This window comes from Pelophylax lessonae, assembly GCF_965119305.1.
Source record: "Pelophylax lessonae genome assembly, chromosome: 7".
Lineage (NCBI taxonomy): Eukaryota > Metazoa > Chordata > Amphibia > Anura > Ranidae > Pelophylax > Pelophylax lessonae.
In genome coordinates this window covers 208,759,113-208,775,824 of record NC_138774.1, presented here as the reverse complement: position 1 = coordinate 208,775,824, position 16,712 = coordinate 208,759,113, and positions in this window count along the sequence as shown.

Below are 16,712 nucleotides of genomic sequence, written 5' to 3'. Positions count from 1 at the left end.
GATTTCTATGAGGGTGGCCTGAGAGCCCGACGTCCACTAGTTAACCCTGTGCTCACTGCCCAGCACTGTGGAGCTCAGTAGGCATTTGCCATTGAACACCAAAATTGGCAGGTCTGCCGCTGGTGCCCTGTGGTTTTCAGATGAGAGCAGGTTCATCCTGAGTACATGTGACAGATGTGAAAGGGTCTGGCGAAGCCACGGAGATCTGTTATGCTGCCTGTAACATTGTTCAGCATGACCTGTTTAGTGGTGGGTCAGTGGTGGTCTGGGGAGGCATATCCATTGAGGGATGCACAGACCTCTACAGGCTAGACAATGGCAGCTAGGCTGCCATTAGGTATTGTGATGAAATCTTTGTCAGACCCTACATTGGTGCAGTGGGTCATGGGTTCCTTCTGGTGCACGACAATGCTTGGCCTCATGTGGCGAGAGTATGCAGCCAGTTCCTGGAGGATGACGGAATTTAAACCATTGAATGAATGGCCCCCACATAGATCCACCTAAATCCAATAGAACACTCCTGGGACATTGTTTTTGTCTGACGCTGCCAGGTTGTACCTCAGTCTGTGCAGGAGCTCAGTGATGCCCGGGGGTCCAGATCTGGGAGGAAATACCCCAGGACACCATCTATCCTCTCAAAAGGAGCATGCCCTGATGTCAGGCATGCATACTAGCACGTGGGGGCCATACAAACTGAGTACCATTTGAGTTGCTGCAGTGAAATTTCAGAAAAATGGACTAGCCCGTTTCATTTTTCGCTTTGATTTTTGGGGTGTCTTTGAATTCAGCCCCTCTGTAAGTTGATCATTTCCATTAAACAATGTGGCATCCTTTTTGTTCCGTGCGCATTACCCAGTCCATATCAGTATAGACATCCAGCATGATATTTTTCCCCATTGATATCTGATGTGTTTTTCAAAAGTATTCCTTTAATTTTTTTTGGTATGTGTGTGTGTGTGTGTGTGTGTGTATGTATATATATATATATATATGGGATTCGCTCGGTGGTAGGCGTGGATGACCCCTTGGGGGGGGGGGGGGGGTGCGTTTACACAGTAAGATAGCCGACAAGTGGTTGCAAACAACAGTTTGGTTTATTCATGCCATTTTCTTCACCAGACTGCAAGCGTCAAAAACAGCAATATTCAAAATAAACATAAATAAAATAAATCCTTGCCACTGTGGGCGGCTACCTTCTCACACCGGAACCTACCTAACAGTCTGTCTCCAACCTACTGTTGGGCAAACTTTGCTGCTCCTACAGCAGACACTCAATAGTCCATGTTTTTTCATCTTCCCACAACAAATGTCCATTGAACATGTCCCTTTTACTCTTCACATTGAGAATGTCCCTTTGCTTGTCTCTTCACATGGCAAACATTCCTATATTTCTTCCACATAGAAATAGTTTGTTTTCTCACCTTGAAGTCTTCACAATTGTTTACCCTCCTTAGCGCACATCACTTCAGGGGGTCTTCTCCCATGCTCACACAGCTTGTCGGGAGGCACACATCTGACTGTCCTCCTCTCCCAGCCCACACGGCGACAGGAGGCAGCAGTCCTTCTCCCATGCCCACACAGCGTCTGGAGGCACACGTCTGTCTGTCCTCCTCCTCTTCCCAGCTCACACAGCGACAGGAGGCAGCAATCAATAGAACTTCCTCTGGACAAATTATAGAGGCCTTAACTTCCTCATTCCGAACAGCTGAAGGCCTTTCAACTTCCTTAAGCCATCCTGGCTACCTTTTCAGCCGACACCCTATAGTAATTGGTGAACTTTCCAAACCAGGTGGGAATGTATCTCGTGGGAATGTATCTCCTGTCTGTGACTACATCCACAGATTTACCTGACTTCCTGTCAAAATATATATAAATATATAAATATATATATATATATATATATATATAGTTATATCAAATGGTGGTGGAGCATCAAACTTGTTATAATGGTTGCTGCCAATGTGACTCTTATCTGAAGTTTGTTTCTATCACTGTATGTAATATTGAAAGTTGAAGAAAATCTGTTTTTGAAGTGGAATTGGCTACATTTTGAAAATGCTCGCAGTCATGCTGAAGCAATGGCTTTAGTACTTTCTAAAGTGTGTGAATCAGGAGATTTTTTTTAATACCAGATGTTCCTGCTCTATATACTTGTTTCAGGTCAGAAACACTGAAATTTAAGTGCAGCTTTAAAAAGAGCCCTGCAACTAGGTTTTTTTTTTTGGGGGAGGTTCTAATATTGCTCTGTATGTTTCCTATAACCCTAAAGACAGATTTCACATTGGCAAACATTGCTTTCTCTTTTTCATTGACGGACACAGCTCCTGATATTCCTAACCATTGGTTTATACTGCCCCCTACAGGAGTAGGAAACTAGGCAGAAAAAAAGTCTGGCTATGCCTATGGGCAGTCCCAGGGGGTATACTCCCTCTCTCTGCTATAGGTATAGTTTTTTTTTTTTCTGCCTATTTCCTTGCTGGGATCTCTGGTCCTGGCAAATTTTATTTTCTTTTAGATATTTTTTTTTTTTCTCCTGGTATTTCCTGTGCGATCCACAATCAACTTCCAGACTGGGTGGCAGGCTGGATAATCTAGATCCCAGTCTGGCCAACGAGCGCACGCAGACCTTAAATCCGCGCTAGGCCGGCCGTTACCTAGCCCCACCGGACGGGGCTGGCCTGCGAGTTAAACGCCTTGTGAGGTCGGATACGACCGGGTCTTGGCCTGAGTTGCAGCTTTCCTCCTGGCTGACAACCCCCCATTTCAATGGTGAGGGGTTCTGTCTGGAGCAGTGCCCGCCTGGTTCCTGGTATATTGAGTAGCTGTCTCCCCTCTCCCCCTAGAGGGTTTTGGGGTGGATCAGCGGGAGTCGGGCCAGGGGAGGATCGTCTGATCGAGTGAGGAAATCCGCCCGCTTGTGTAAACAAAGTGGGCGGATCTCCTATGTGACAGGCAGTGACCGATTACAGGATTCAGCATAGCTGAACCTGCGATCTGTGTCTGTCACACAATCCCCTCCCCCCACGCACGTCAGTAAGCATGAGGCATACATTTAACCCCTCGATCACCAATAAAGTTAACCCCTTCCCTGCCAGTGTCATTATTACAGTAACAGTGCATATTTATAGCACTGATTATTGTAGTAATGTCACTGGTACCCCCAAAAGTGTCAAAATTGTCAGTTAGGGTTCCGATCTGTCCGCCGCAATGTCGCAGTCCCGCATAAAAAAAAAAAAACGCAGATCGCCGCCATTACTAGTAAAAAAAAAAATAAGCAATAAAAATGACAAATCTTTCCCATAGTTAGTAAATGCGATAACGTTTGCGCAAACCAATCAAAATACGCTTATTGTGATATTTTTGGTAAAAATAAAAATTAAAGTATGTAGCCGAAAACAAATTGGCCTAAAATGTAAAATTTTAGTTTTTTAAATTTTTTTTTGGGGAATGTTTTTATATATCAGAATGTAAAAAATTGTCGCTTTTTTCAAAAACTTAAAATTCGCACAGGGGATCAAATGGCACCAAAAGAAGGCTCCATTTGCGGGAAAAAAGGACCTAAATATAATTTGGGTACAGCGTCGCGCGACCGCGCAATTGTCCGTTAAAATAACGTAGTGCCGAAACGCAAAATATAACCTGGTCAGGAATGGGGTAAAATCTTCCGGTCTTAAAGCGGTTAAAAATACGCTCATTGAGGATTTTTTTTGTCAAAAACATGTAGCTAAATACATTTTGGCCTAAATGACAAAAATTGAATATATTGGATATTTTTTAACTGTCAAAAGTAGAAAATGTCAATTTTTTTCGCAAAGTTTTCGCTCCTTTTTTTTTTTTTTTTTTTTTTAATATTGCAAAAAATGAAAAGCACAGAGGTGATCAAATACCACCTAAAGGAAGCTCTGTTTGTGTGAAAAAAGACGTAAATTTTGTTTGGGTACAGGGTTGCATGACCACGCAATTGTCAGTCACGCAGTGCCAAGTTGCAAAAAGTGGCCTGGACGTTATGCAGGAAAATCCTTCGGTGGTAAAGTGGTTAAAAATATCAGGAGCTGTGTCCAATGAACGAAAGAGAAAATGGGATTTCTCTTGCGTCCTCCGACAGTCGCCGCCTCCTCTAAGTCATCACTGTTGGGTATTGACTTCCGCTCCGCAGGAGTAGCTAGGCATAAAGACTTAGTCAAAGGAACAAAGGCATTTGCATATACACACCCATGGGGGCTGTCCCATCTGGTCAATACCCCTCTGCAGTGACCACTCCCAACTCAGTTTTAATCTGCCTAGCGTCAGGAGTAGTTGGGCTTCCCTGTGCTGGGGCTACAGTCTCAGCCTATCTAATCCTTTTTTTTTTATTTGAATTTCTTTTGAAAATGTCAGTTTTCTCTTACTTTACTAGCTGTTTTGTCAGCTTTAGTTTTAGTCGATTCTTCGGAAGAAGATGGATTCCTGCGGTGCTGGGATTCGGACTGACCGCCCTGGTTCTCCAGGGCAGAGGGTCAGATGGACCCCCAGCCCGCCATCAAGCTTTCAGCCGTGGTTCGTCATGGCACTATGAACGACCCATCCCTGTTCGCAGCAGGGATGCAGCCGTGAGGTGGCTACCTCAAAGGACACATCTGCGATGCTGCAGTGTCATGTCCCTGGCAAACGGCACTCCCTGTCCTATGAGGACAGCGGCTTTCCGTTCATAGAGGCACCCCACGCCATCTGGTACAGGTAAGTACTTCTGTGTGGGGCCTCTGTCTGGGGTGGCAGTCCTGTGTTGCTGTGTGTCCCCCGTGTCTGTACCTGTGTGACTCCCTGATGCGGTCCCTGCGGGGATCGCTGTGTCACTTCGGTGCTTGTTGGGGGTGCAGACTGTGTGTGTGTGGCGGCCGCGGCGGGGTAAGGGCAGGCATGTTTAGCTTCTCTATGGGCAATCTACATGCTGTTTTTGGCGCCATCCGCCGCCATTTTGCGGTAGCCGAACGATCGTTCCAACCGCATGTCCGGCGGCCATTTTGGCGGAGCCTTCCATGCAATCCTATGGGGCAGCCATTTTCCCTGAGTCATGCAGCCTATAAGTTCAGCCTACTCTAGCAGCGCTTCCTTTTTCCTCTGAAGCAGGACACTCGGTGGCAACACTCTGCGGGGCTCTGCAGGTTATTGCTCTCAATATCCTTCTGTATTGTCATTTCTGGCTCAGTTTTTTTCTCTCCTGTTTGGGGGTCTTTGTCACTGTACCTGAAGCGGTGGGCTGCGCACTCCGCAGCGATCTTAACAGCTTGCCGATCGCCGCAAGTAAATTTACTGCGGCGGTCAGCCCCTCACAGGCAGAGTGACGTTAATTAACGTCACTAGCCTGGGAGGGTCTGGGGAGCGAGCGCTCCCGCGCGGTCACGGACCCCCCCCCCCCCCCCCCCCCCCGCGCGTGTGACCGGTGGACCCGATGTCCGCCGCTCACTCGGTGATCGTCGGGGGAGAGGGAGAAAGTCAGGCGGCTTGTGTAAACAAGCCACCTGTCATTCTCGGTGTAAAAACACTGATCACACGGTTCTAGTATGTAGAACCGTTGATCAGTGTCCTTACACCTCAAGCCACAGCCAATCACAGTAAGAATCACGCCCCTAGGGACACACACAGCCCCTCCCTCTCAAATGGTTAACCCCTTCGCTGCCGGTGTATTTTTACAGTAACAGTGCATATGTATAGCACTGATTACTGTAGAAATGTCACTGGTAACCCCAAAAGTGTCAAAAATGTCAGTCAAGGGTCCGATCTGTCCACCCCAATGTCGCAGTACCGAAAAAAAAAATCGCAGATCGCCGCCATTACGCGTTTAAAAAAAAACAACAAAAATGACATTCTTTCCCTTTGTTAGTAAATGCGATAACTTTTGCGCAAACCAATAAAAATACGCTTTTTGCGATTTTTTTTTTTTTTTTTTTTTTTTGTATAAAGCGCAAAAAGTAAAAAGGTCACAGGTGATCAAATACCACCGAAAGAAAGCTCTGTTTGTGGGTAAAAAAGGACGTTAAATTTGTTTAGGTACAGCGTCGCACGACCGCGCAATTGTCCGTTAAAGTCACGCAGTGCCGAATCGCAAAATTCCCCCTGGTCGTTTAGCAGCCAAATCCTCCGGGGCTTAAGTGGTTAAAGGGACAGTACCAACCTTATTGCACTTTTTTTTTTTTTTTTTGTCACCTTGAGCAATGGATTCTCAGGACAGCAAATTCCCTCCAGCTGGTGGGGGTCCCCAGTTCTCCTGTGACCCCTCTGAGACCTGATTTGGCCGCTGTAGTGGCGACCTTGGTGTCAAATATGGAAATGCTGATGGCTGAATGTGCTGCTAAAAAGAGGCCCAGATGTCTCTCTCCTCTGATTCAGATGGTGATATGGCTGCTGCGAGCGTGCCCTTTTCAGGGTCTCACTCATCCTTGGACCTGGTGGGGTCTGAGGGGGAGGCAGAGGTGGAAGGGGTTGATACCTCTTCCCCGGGGTCGCCTGAAGAGCGGGCGACCATGGATGAATTGTTTCTGTTAAGGAAACACTGAATTTGGAGGATGAGCCCTGTCCTCCGGGCGTTGTGTCCTCATTTGGGACGCACAGGACCCGCAAGTCGGCGCAGGTTTTTCCCTGCCCAGCGGAGTTTCATTACACTGTTAATGAAATGTGGCGCACGTTAAAAACGTCCATTCCTGGTGCCTAGTCGGTTTGAATTGCTTTATCCGTTTGCACCGGCTACGGAATCGCGATGGTGTGTGCCTCCACAGGTAGATCACACTGTGATAAACAAGGCTACCTTGGTTCCTTCTGAGGATACCCCGGTTTTCCGGGATCCCACGGACCGGCGGTTGGAGTCTCTAGCCCGCCATTCCTATACGGTGGCGGGCTCGTTGCTCAGACCCGTTTTCGCGTCCGTTTTGGTGGCTCAGGCAGTGGCTGATTGGACTAAGGTGCTTAGGAGCAACCTCGTGTCTGATGCTGTTCCGCCTGCCCGGCTGGAAATGGTGGATCAAATTCACCAAGGAATCATGTATCTGTGTGATGCGGCCTTAAATGAGGCCCCTTTAGTAGCACGCCTGTCTAGTGTCTCGGTTCTTAACCGGCGACTGATATGGCTGAAGAGCTGGTCGGCTGACCAGTCCTCGAGGAAAACAGTTGCTAATTTTCCATATGCTGGTTCTCGCCTTTTTGGCGAGGTGTTGGATACCCTGGTGAAAGGCGTCACGGGGGACAAGAGCACCTTGCTGCCCCAGAAACCAAAGAAAAAGTCCTTTCGTGGCAAGTGGGGTTCTGCGTCTCGATCCACTCAGGGGTCCTTTCGTACCTTTTGGAACCAATCCAAGGGCAAGCCCTTCAAGGCCCAGGGCAGCCAGAAGAAGCCCTGGGCGGGCAAGCGGGAGTCCGGCAATGCCGGCTCGGCGGGTCAGTCCGACTCTGCCTGAAGGGGCGCCCTCACCCGTTTCAGGGGTGGGGGGACGCTTGCGCGGTTTTCTCCAACCTTAGCTGCTCCGGATTTCGGACAGGTGGGTTCAGGAAATCATTCGATCAGGATTCGAGATCAAATTCCTTTCCTGGCCGGCGGGCAGATTCGTTCCCTCAAAGCTTCGCTTGCCTCCTGGGCATCGGCAGGACCTGCATCAAGCGGTGTAGGACCTTCTTGCTCAGGGGGTGATTGTCCCGGTGCCTCATCGGGACAGGTTTCGGGGATTTTACTCCAATCTGTTTGCGGTGCCCAGGAAGGGGGGCAAAGTGCGTCCTATTCCCTATATGGGACTGATTCTGGACTCTGCTCAGGCAAAGGTGTTCTGCCGGAGGACAAGCTCCGGACCTTGCAGGACGAGCTCAGGTCCCTCAGGGACCACCCGTCCTCGTCACTCAGGACCTGTATGTGGGGCCTGGGGTTGATGGTGTCGGCCTTCGAGGCGATACCCTTTGCTCAGTTTCACACGCAGGCTCTCCAGGCGGAGATCCTGGCCAGGTGGGACAGACTGCCTCAGTCCCTGGCCCTGAGTGTCTCATTGAGTCGTCGGACCAGATTGGCTCTTCTGTGGTGGCTCCAGTCCCCGTCGGTGGCGGAAGGCAAGTCCTTCCATCCGTTGGTGTGGACGGTGATTACTACGGATGCCAGCCTGTTGGGCTGGGGTGGAGGCCTGGGCAACCGGTCTGCCCAGGGCACTCGGTCGGAGGAGGAGTCCTCCCTCCCGTTAAATGTGCTGGAATTGCGAGCGATAAAACTGTCTCTTCCAGTGGTCGGACCGTCTTCAGGGCCGTCCTGTCTGGGTACAGACGGACAATGCTACTGCGGTGGCTTACATCCACCACCAAGGGGGCACCAGGAGTGCTCAGGCGGCCCGGGAGGTGACCGATATTCTGGTTTGGGCCGAGACTCATGTCTCGGCGATCTCAGCAGTTCACATTCCGGGTGTGTGGAAAAGAGTTCAAGGTTCGTGGCAAGAACGCGCGATCCGCTGGCGGACGCCTCGGATGCGTTAGTGGCCCCTTGGCATCAGTATCGTCTGATGTATGCCTTTCCTCCGATTCAGTTGCTATCCAGGTTCCTCCGCAGGTTAGCCTCGGAACCGCACCTGGTGATTCTGGTGGCGCCAGACTGGCTACACCGGTCCTGGTACGCCAACGTTTTTCACCTGGCAGTGGCGCTTTCGTGGTGGCTGCCAATGCGGGAAGATCTCCTGTCCCAGGGTCCGATCTTCCATCCTGCTTTACAGTCGCTGGCTTTAACGGCCTGGCTGTTGAGACCCAGGTCCTGAGGGACAGGGGTCTCCCCTCTGAGGTCATTCCTACCCTTGTCAGGGCTAGAAAATCCTCCTCTGGTAAAATCTATTACCGTACCTGGAAGGCTTATTTCGCCTGGTGTGAGTCCAGGGGGTTCTCCCCTCGCTCATACTCGGTGTCGAGAATTTTGGCCTTCCTCCAGTCTGGGGTGGATCTGCGCCTGGCGCTGGCCACAATCAAGGGCCAGGTGTCCGCACTGATTATTCTATTCCAACGCCCTGTGGCGTCTCATTCTCTGGTTCGCACCTTCATTCAAGGTGTGCGACATTTGGCTCCTCCCAGGAAGGAGCCTTTACCTCCATGGGACTTGAACTTGGTTCTGTCCGTGTTACAGCGTGCTCCCTTTGAAAACATTTGGGATAAATCGTTGCCTCTGCTGTCTAAGAAGGTTGCCTTTTTGGTGGCGATCGCTTCGGCTCGCAGGGTGTCAGAACTGGCAGCGTTATCTTGCCGTTCTCCATACTTGGTGATTCACCGGGATAGGGTGGTTTTGCATCCGCATCCCACCTTTCTTCCTAAGGTGGTCTCTGAGTTCCACATTAATGAGGACATTGTCCTACCTTCGCTTTGTACGAAGCCTAAGCATCCTCAGGAGGCTGCTCTGCATTCTTTGGATGTCAGGGCAATCAGGGTTTACCTGTCGTCTACGGAATCTTTTCGGAAGACGGATTCCCTCTTTGTCCTTCCTGAGGGACCTTGGAAGGGCATGGCTGCATCTGCAGCGACTATTGCTAAATGGATCAGACAGACCATTGAACAGGCTTATGCTTTGAAGCAACGGGTTCCACCCTTCCCTGTTAAGGCGCACTCTACCAGATCTGTGAGTGCGTCCTGGGCCTCTAGGCATCGGGCCTCGGTGGCCCAGGTGTGCAAGGCTGCGACTTGGTCGTCGGTGCACACTTTTTCCAAATTCTACAAGGTAGATGTTCTGGCATCAGCTGATGCCTCCTTTGGCCGCAAGGTTCTCAGTGCGGCAGTGCCATGAAGGACCCTTGTTTTTTTATGGGTCTCTGGCTGTTGGTATTTGCTTTCCTGGGCTGTTGCTCCTATTGAGCATTGTTTTCTGTTGCCCAGAGGTTCTCTTACTGTGCATTTAAGGTTCCTTTCTCTGATGTGGGTACTGCGTTGCCTTTTCTACGGTTGGGTCTCCCACCCCTCATGTCTATACTGCTTTGGGACATCCCAACAGTGATGACTTAGAGGAGGCGGCGACTGTCGGAGGACGTAAGAGAAAACTGAATTTTTGTAAAATCTTACCTGTAAAATTCCTTTCTCTGAGTCCTCCGACAGTCGCCGCCCCTCTTTTGGGGTTCTTATTACCTACTGCTATGCTACCAAACTGAATTGGGAGTGGTCACTGCAAGGGGGTATTGACCAGATGGGACAGCCCCCATGGGTGTGTATATGCAAATGCCTTTGTTCTTTTGACTAAGTCTTTATGCCTAGCTACTCCTGCGGAGCAGAAGTCAATACCCAACAGTGATGACTTAGAGGAGGCGGCGACTGTCGGAGGACTCAGAGAAAGGAATTTTACAGGTAAGATTTTACAAAAATTCAGTTTTTTGACTTGCCATAAAATCTATTTCACTGATGTTCGACTGACCCACCCCTCTGTGGAGTTGTATTTTCTCTGACACTGCTTGTAACAAAACTATAGCAGAAAGAGGGAGTACACCCCCGGGACTGCCCATAGGCGTAGTCTGACTTTTTTCTTTTCTGCCTAGTCTCCTACTCCTGTAGGAGGCAGTATAACCCAATAGTTAAGAATATCGAGAGCTGTGTCCGTCAATAAACATAAGAGAAATAGATTTTTTGGTAAGCCAAAAATCAAATTATTACCACTGCTGATCAAATAATAAGCATGTTTTGTTTTTAAATTTAAAATATTTCCTACAGGTTATAGCGTTTAGGGTAAGATGATGGTGGAATTTTCTCATACGTGATTTTAAAATGCCACCTATTATCCCAGACCCATAAGGCATAAAGGCTATGTAAAGTGACATTGATTTTTAATACTTGGTGCAAGTGGGATCTGTGATCAAAAGGAATTGGTTCCCCAGTACATAACATACAAAAATCCTTTGTGTTCATTCACACTAAAGTTATATAGGATGTGTAGATGCTTTCCCAGCAGCCCTGGACCCTTTAAACACTAGATCCTATATAGAGTGTATCCAGCCAAGCACATGAAGAGCTGCCGGTGTGCATGTGACTTGAGGCAGAAATACCCTTTTCTCTTGCGTCCTCTTGACAGTCGCCGCCCACTCATACAGTCTTCACTAATGGGTATTGTCCTTATCCATAGGGGTAAACTAGGCAAAAGATTTGTTAAAATCATACATAAAAGCATTTGCATGTACACACCCACAGGGGGCAGTCACTCTGGACCATACCCTCATGCTAGCAGCATTCTCAACTCAGTTTGTCTTTTGCCTAGCTAAAGGGTAGACACGCTTTCCCTTGCTGGGGCTACGGTCTCAGCCTCTCCATTTCATTTTTATTATTGAAAAAGTATTTTTTCTCTTTCTCGTGATAGAATTTTATTTGTGCCTGCGCTTAGTAAGTCAGATCAGAAGACTACAGCGTTTGCGGAGCTCGGAATCGGACTGGTTGTCCTGGTATTTCAGGACCGAGAACCTTACGGAATCCCAGCCTGCCATCGAGCGTTTAGCAGGCTATGTGTACGCCCTGGCCTCGCAAACGACCTGTCCTCAGGGACACTGCCCGCGAATGTGGCTACTTCGCTAGGATGACTCTACTGCGGTACGCTGTGTGTAGCTAGCATCCTGTTTGGCTGACGGTACCCCCAGCACCTGGGGTGGGAAGCTTCCCATCTCACGGCGGCACCCACGCTATCGCTGGTTGGTGAGTAACCCCTCTATGTGGGGGGTGTCTGTGGGGCCTCTATGTTGGGGATGAGTCTGCCTGTGATGTCTGTATTATTCCCCTCATGTCTGTCAGTGTCCTTCCTGGTCTCTCCCTGTCCCTGTGGGCACTATTGCGGTTCTGCCGCGCTGTGGGGGGGTCCCTCTCCCCGATGTGTGCCTTTTTTGTGTACTTTGTGGGGGTGTCAGACATGTGCGGGCGGCCGCTGCAAAAAATTGCGGGGCTGCCATTTTTTTAGTGTGGGCGCCCTATTCAGCTTCATTATGGGCTCTGCGCTCCTCCCTGCAGCATTTTCGCGCCCTTCCGGCGCCATCTTGGGTGTGGCACAGTCCTTCCAATACATGGGTTCGGCGGCCATTTTCCCCGAAGCCTGCTCATTACATTACATAGGCAGCCATTTTCCCTTAGTCTGTGTCCTCTAGCGGATGACATAATTTCCTTTTATTCAGACTGCAGATCATTCCAGCAAAGCGTGGAGGTTGTATGTATGCCTTCTGGGGATCTTTTAGCTTCTCTGGGGTAGATTTTTTCATGCTGGCTGTCACTTTCCTGTTGGTTGCTTGTGACACTATTTCATTGCTGCTGCGGTACCTCGCGGTGCGATCTGCATCGGTTACTAGGGCCAGCGCTTTCCAAATTTTCATTAGATTTAATATGGATTCCCAGGATAACAAGAGCTCCCCTGGCGCTGCACTAGCGACTTTAGCATCATAGGTGGATCTGCTGATGTCCGAACGGCCTTTTAGAATATGGGCCAGGCCTTCACCTTCTTCTGTTTCAGATTCTGATATGGTTGTCACGGACATTGTACCCCCTGCGGGGTCTCAGTCCTCCCAGTCAGAGGGGGAAGTGGAGGAGGGGGGAAGTTTCCCCCGCCAGGGCTGCCGGAGATCGCGCTGCTATGGCTGCACACATTAGTTCTGTCACAGAAATGCTGCATTTGGAGGATGTGCCCCACCAGCAGGGTACGCGGTCATCCTTTGGGACCTGCAGAACCCGGAACTCGGTTCAGGTTTTTTCCCTGTCACTCCGAATTTCATGCAATGGTGAATGAACATTGGTGCAATCTCTAGAGCGCAACGTTGTGGTCCCTAGGCGGTTTGAGTACCGTTATCCCTTCGCGTCTCCCACGGATTTGTGCTGGACTGTGGCCCCTAAGATGGACCACACTGTGTCCAGCTTGAATAAGGCCGCTCTAATGCCCGGTGTTTAGGGACCTGGCGGACATATGGGTGGAGTCTATTACCCACCACTGCTATATGGTGGCGGGTTCCTTGCTGAAACCCGGGTTTGCTTCAGTTCTGGTCTCTCAGGCTGTGCTGGAGTGGATTGAAGTTATTCAATGCACCATGCAGGTGGTTTCTGCTACGATGGCCATGATGGAACAGGTTTATCATGCTGTACTATACCTGTGTGACACGACCTGGGCTGAGTCCCCTCTGGTCTCACGTTTGTCTGCATACGCGGTGCACATCCGTCGCATTGTGTGTTTTAAAAACCCTGTCGGCTGACCTTTTTTTCCTAAGGGACATTGACTGACATCCCTTATGCGGGGAACAGACTTTTTGGGGGATCCCTGGATGTGTTTGTTAGGGGGTCACGGGGCGTGAGAGACTCTTCTACCCCAAGTGGCAAAGGGTAAATTCTTCTGCGGTAAGCGGGGCCCTTCCTTTAAAACCAACCAGGGGTCTTTCGTGCCTTTAGGGCACCAGACAAGGGCAAACCCTTCAAGGGCCCGAGTGGTCTGCAGAAGCCCTGGGCTAGCAAGCCAAAAGCTGCCCGCCCTAACGCGCTGTTCCAGTCCGCCTCCACCTGATGGGGCGCCCTCACCCGCATGGAATCTATTCGATCGGTGGTGGCCTCTCTGAGTCCGGGAGATTTCCTGGCGTTTGTCGACCTCAAGGATGTGTATTTACACATCCCTATTTACGAGGGTCATCAGAGGTACCTCCGATTCGAGATTGCAGGAGCACTATCAGTTTGTGGCGTTTATCATTCGGTCTCGCTTCGGCCCCAAGGGTGTTTACCAAAATCTTGGCTCCTGACCTGGCCCTGTTGTGGGCGCAGTGGATTGCAATCCTGGGATATCTGGACGATTTCCTGTTAAGGTCGAGTTCCAGTGCGACCTTGGTACGCGATCTGGCTGCCATGGTTCAGATACTCCAGGAGTTTGGGTGGACCTTCAACTTCCAGAAGTCGACGCTGTCCCCTTCTGTCTGGCTCCCCTACCTGGGGATGGTTCTGGACTCTGCTCAAGCAAATGTCTTCCTGCCGGAGGTATAACTCCAGACTCTACAGAGCGGGGTCAGGTCCTTTGGGGACAACATTCCTCGTCACTCAGGACCTGCATGCGGGTCCTGGGGTTGATGGTGTCAGCCTTCGAGGCGATACCATTTGCACAATTCCATGGACAGTGTTCGCCACGGATGCCAGCCTGTCGGGCTGGGGCGGTATTCTGGGCACTTTGTCGGAAGAGGAATCCTCTCTGCCGTTAAATGTGTTGGAACGAAGAGCGATCAACCTATGTTTGTTGCATTGGTCGGGTCGTCTGCAGGACCGCCCTGTGTGTGTGCAGACGGACAATGCCACTGCGGTGGCATGCATCTATCACCAAGGGGGCACCAGGAGTGCCCGGGCGGCTAAGGAAGTGGCCAAAATTCTGTCATGGGCCGAGACGCGGGTCTCGGCACTTTCGGCAGTTCACTTTCCGGGTGTGGAGAACTGGCAAACCGACTATCTGAGCCGCCAGACCCTGGACCAAGGGAAATGGTCCCTATGCCCGGAGGTGTTTTCAGATGCTGTGCGCACGATGGGGATCCCGGGGCGTGGATCTGTTCGTGTCTCGTCTCAACGAGGTGAAAAGGTTCGTGGCAAGTACTCGCGATCCGCTGGCAGACGCCTGGGACGCGTTCGTGGTGCCGTGGAATCAGTATCGTCTGATCTATGCCTTTCCTCCGATTCAATTGTTGTCCCGGTTCCTTCGCAGGTTGGCCTCGGTACCAAAAGCAGGTGTTCCTAGTGACTCCAGACTGGCCGCGCCGGTCCTGGTACGCGGACATTATGCAACTGGTAGTCGAGCCTCCTTGGTGGCTCCCCTCATGAGACAATCTGCTGTCGCAGGGGCCGATCTTCCATCCTGTTTTACGGTCGCTGGCTTTGACGGAGTGGCTGTTGAAAGCCAGGTCCTGATAGATCGAGGTCTCTTGTCGGCGGTCATTCCTACCCTCCTGAAGGCTAGGATGGCCTCTTCTGGTCAGATTTATTATCGTACCTGGAAGGCTCATTTTGCCTTATGTGAATCTCCGGGTTTCCATCCTCGCTCCTTTTTGGTGGCGAGGGTGTTTAGCCTTCCGGCAATCTGGTGTGGATCAGCATTTGGTGCTGCCCATTATTAATGGTCACATATCCGCGCTGGCTATTCTTTTCCAGCGCCCCCTGGCATCAAATTACTTGATCCGCACTTTTGTTCAAAGTGTGCGTCCTCTGGCCCCCCTAGGAGGGCGCCGTTAGCTCCTTGGGACTTGTCCTCCCTTTGAAAATATCAGGGAGTTTTCTCTGCTGGCACTGTCATGGAAAGTTGCCTTTTTTAGTGGCTATCACATCTGCTCGCAGAGTGTCGGAGTTTGCAGCCTTGTCCTGCCGCTCTCCCTACATAGTTGTCCTTGGGGACAAGGTGGTCTTGCGACCTCATCAATCCTTCCTTCCTTCCTAAGGTGGTTTCTGCCTTCCATCTCATTGAGGATGTTGTTTTGCCTTCGCTGCATGCGAAGCCTAAGCACCCTAAGGAGTTTGCCTTGCATTCCTTGGATTTTGTCAGGGCAATCAGGGTCTTCCTGTCGTCTACTGAATCCTTCAGAATGTCTGATTCTTTGTCCTTCCTGAGGGACCTCGGAAGGGTCCGGCTACGTCTGCGGCAACCATTTCTAAATGGATCAGGCAGACGATTGTAATGGCCTATTCGCTTGGGGAACAGGTTCCACCTTTCCCTGTCCCGGCACACTCTACCAGGGCGGTGAGTGTGTCTTGGTTTTTTTCGCCATCAGGCGTCGTCCCAGGTGTGCAAGCGGCGACCTGATCGGCTGTGCATACCTTTACCATGTTTTGCAAACTTGATGTTTTGGCGTCGGCCGATGCCTCCTTTTGCCGCACAGTTCTGAGTGCGCCTGTACTTTAGGGGGGCGTTACAGTTTTGCGTCTGTCCCTTCCTGCTGGGGGATTAACCCCTTGGTTTTTTGCTTTCCTGGGTTTTGTTGCTCCTGTTGCGCTTCCTGTTACCCAGTGGTTTTTACCCTTATCTTGGCGATAAAGTTCCTTCTCTGACCTGGGTGTTGCGTTACCCTTGTGGCGGTTGCGTTTTCCACCCCTCAAGTCTACACTGCTTTGGGACTTCCCATTAGTGAAGACGGTATGAGTGGGCGGCGACTGTCAGAGGACGTAAGAGAAAACAGAATTTTTGTAAGAACTTACCGTAAAATTATTTTCTCTGAGTCCTCTGACGGGTCGCTGCCCTCGCCCCTCTTTTGGGGTTGTTGGATCTATATACTGCTTGCTACAAAACTGTTGAGAATTGCTGCTAGCATGAGGGTATTGTCCAGAGTGACTGCCCCCTGTGGGTGTGTACATGCAAATGCTTTTATGTATGATTTTAACACAAATCTTTTGCCTAGTTTACCCCTATGGATAAGGACAATATCCATTAGTGAAGACTGTATGAGTGGGTGGCAACTGTCAGGACTCCGAGAAAAGAATTTTACGGTAAGTTCTTACAAAAGTTCTGTTTTCTCATTTTACCTTTCCAGGACTGCCTACATATGAGAGATTGTGGCTCCCCCTACAGGAAACACAACTGATTTGCAGCTGTTAAAAGGTCCCACCCATACCTTGAGCTTCAGTTCAGTTGTGTTTCCAACCTACATCGGAACGTTTTTTTTTTTTTTTTTTTTCTCTTACCTGAAGGCTCTGTATGTCTGATGGGTACCCCTTTAAGGCAGTACGGAAGTCAGTCCATTGCGCCTCTGAAGATGGTAAACAGTGAGGATTTCGAAATT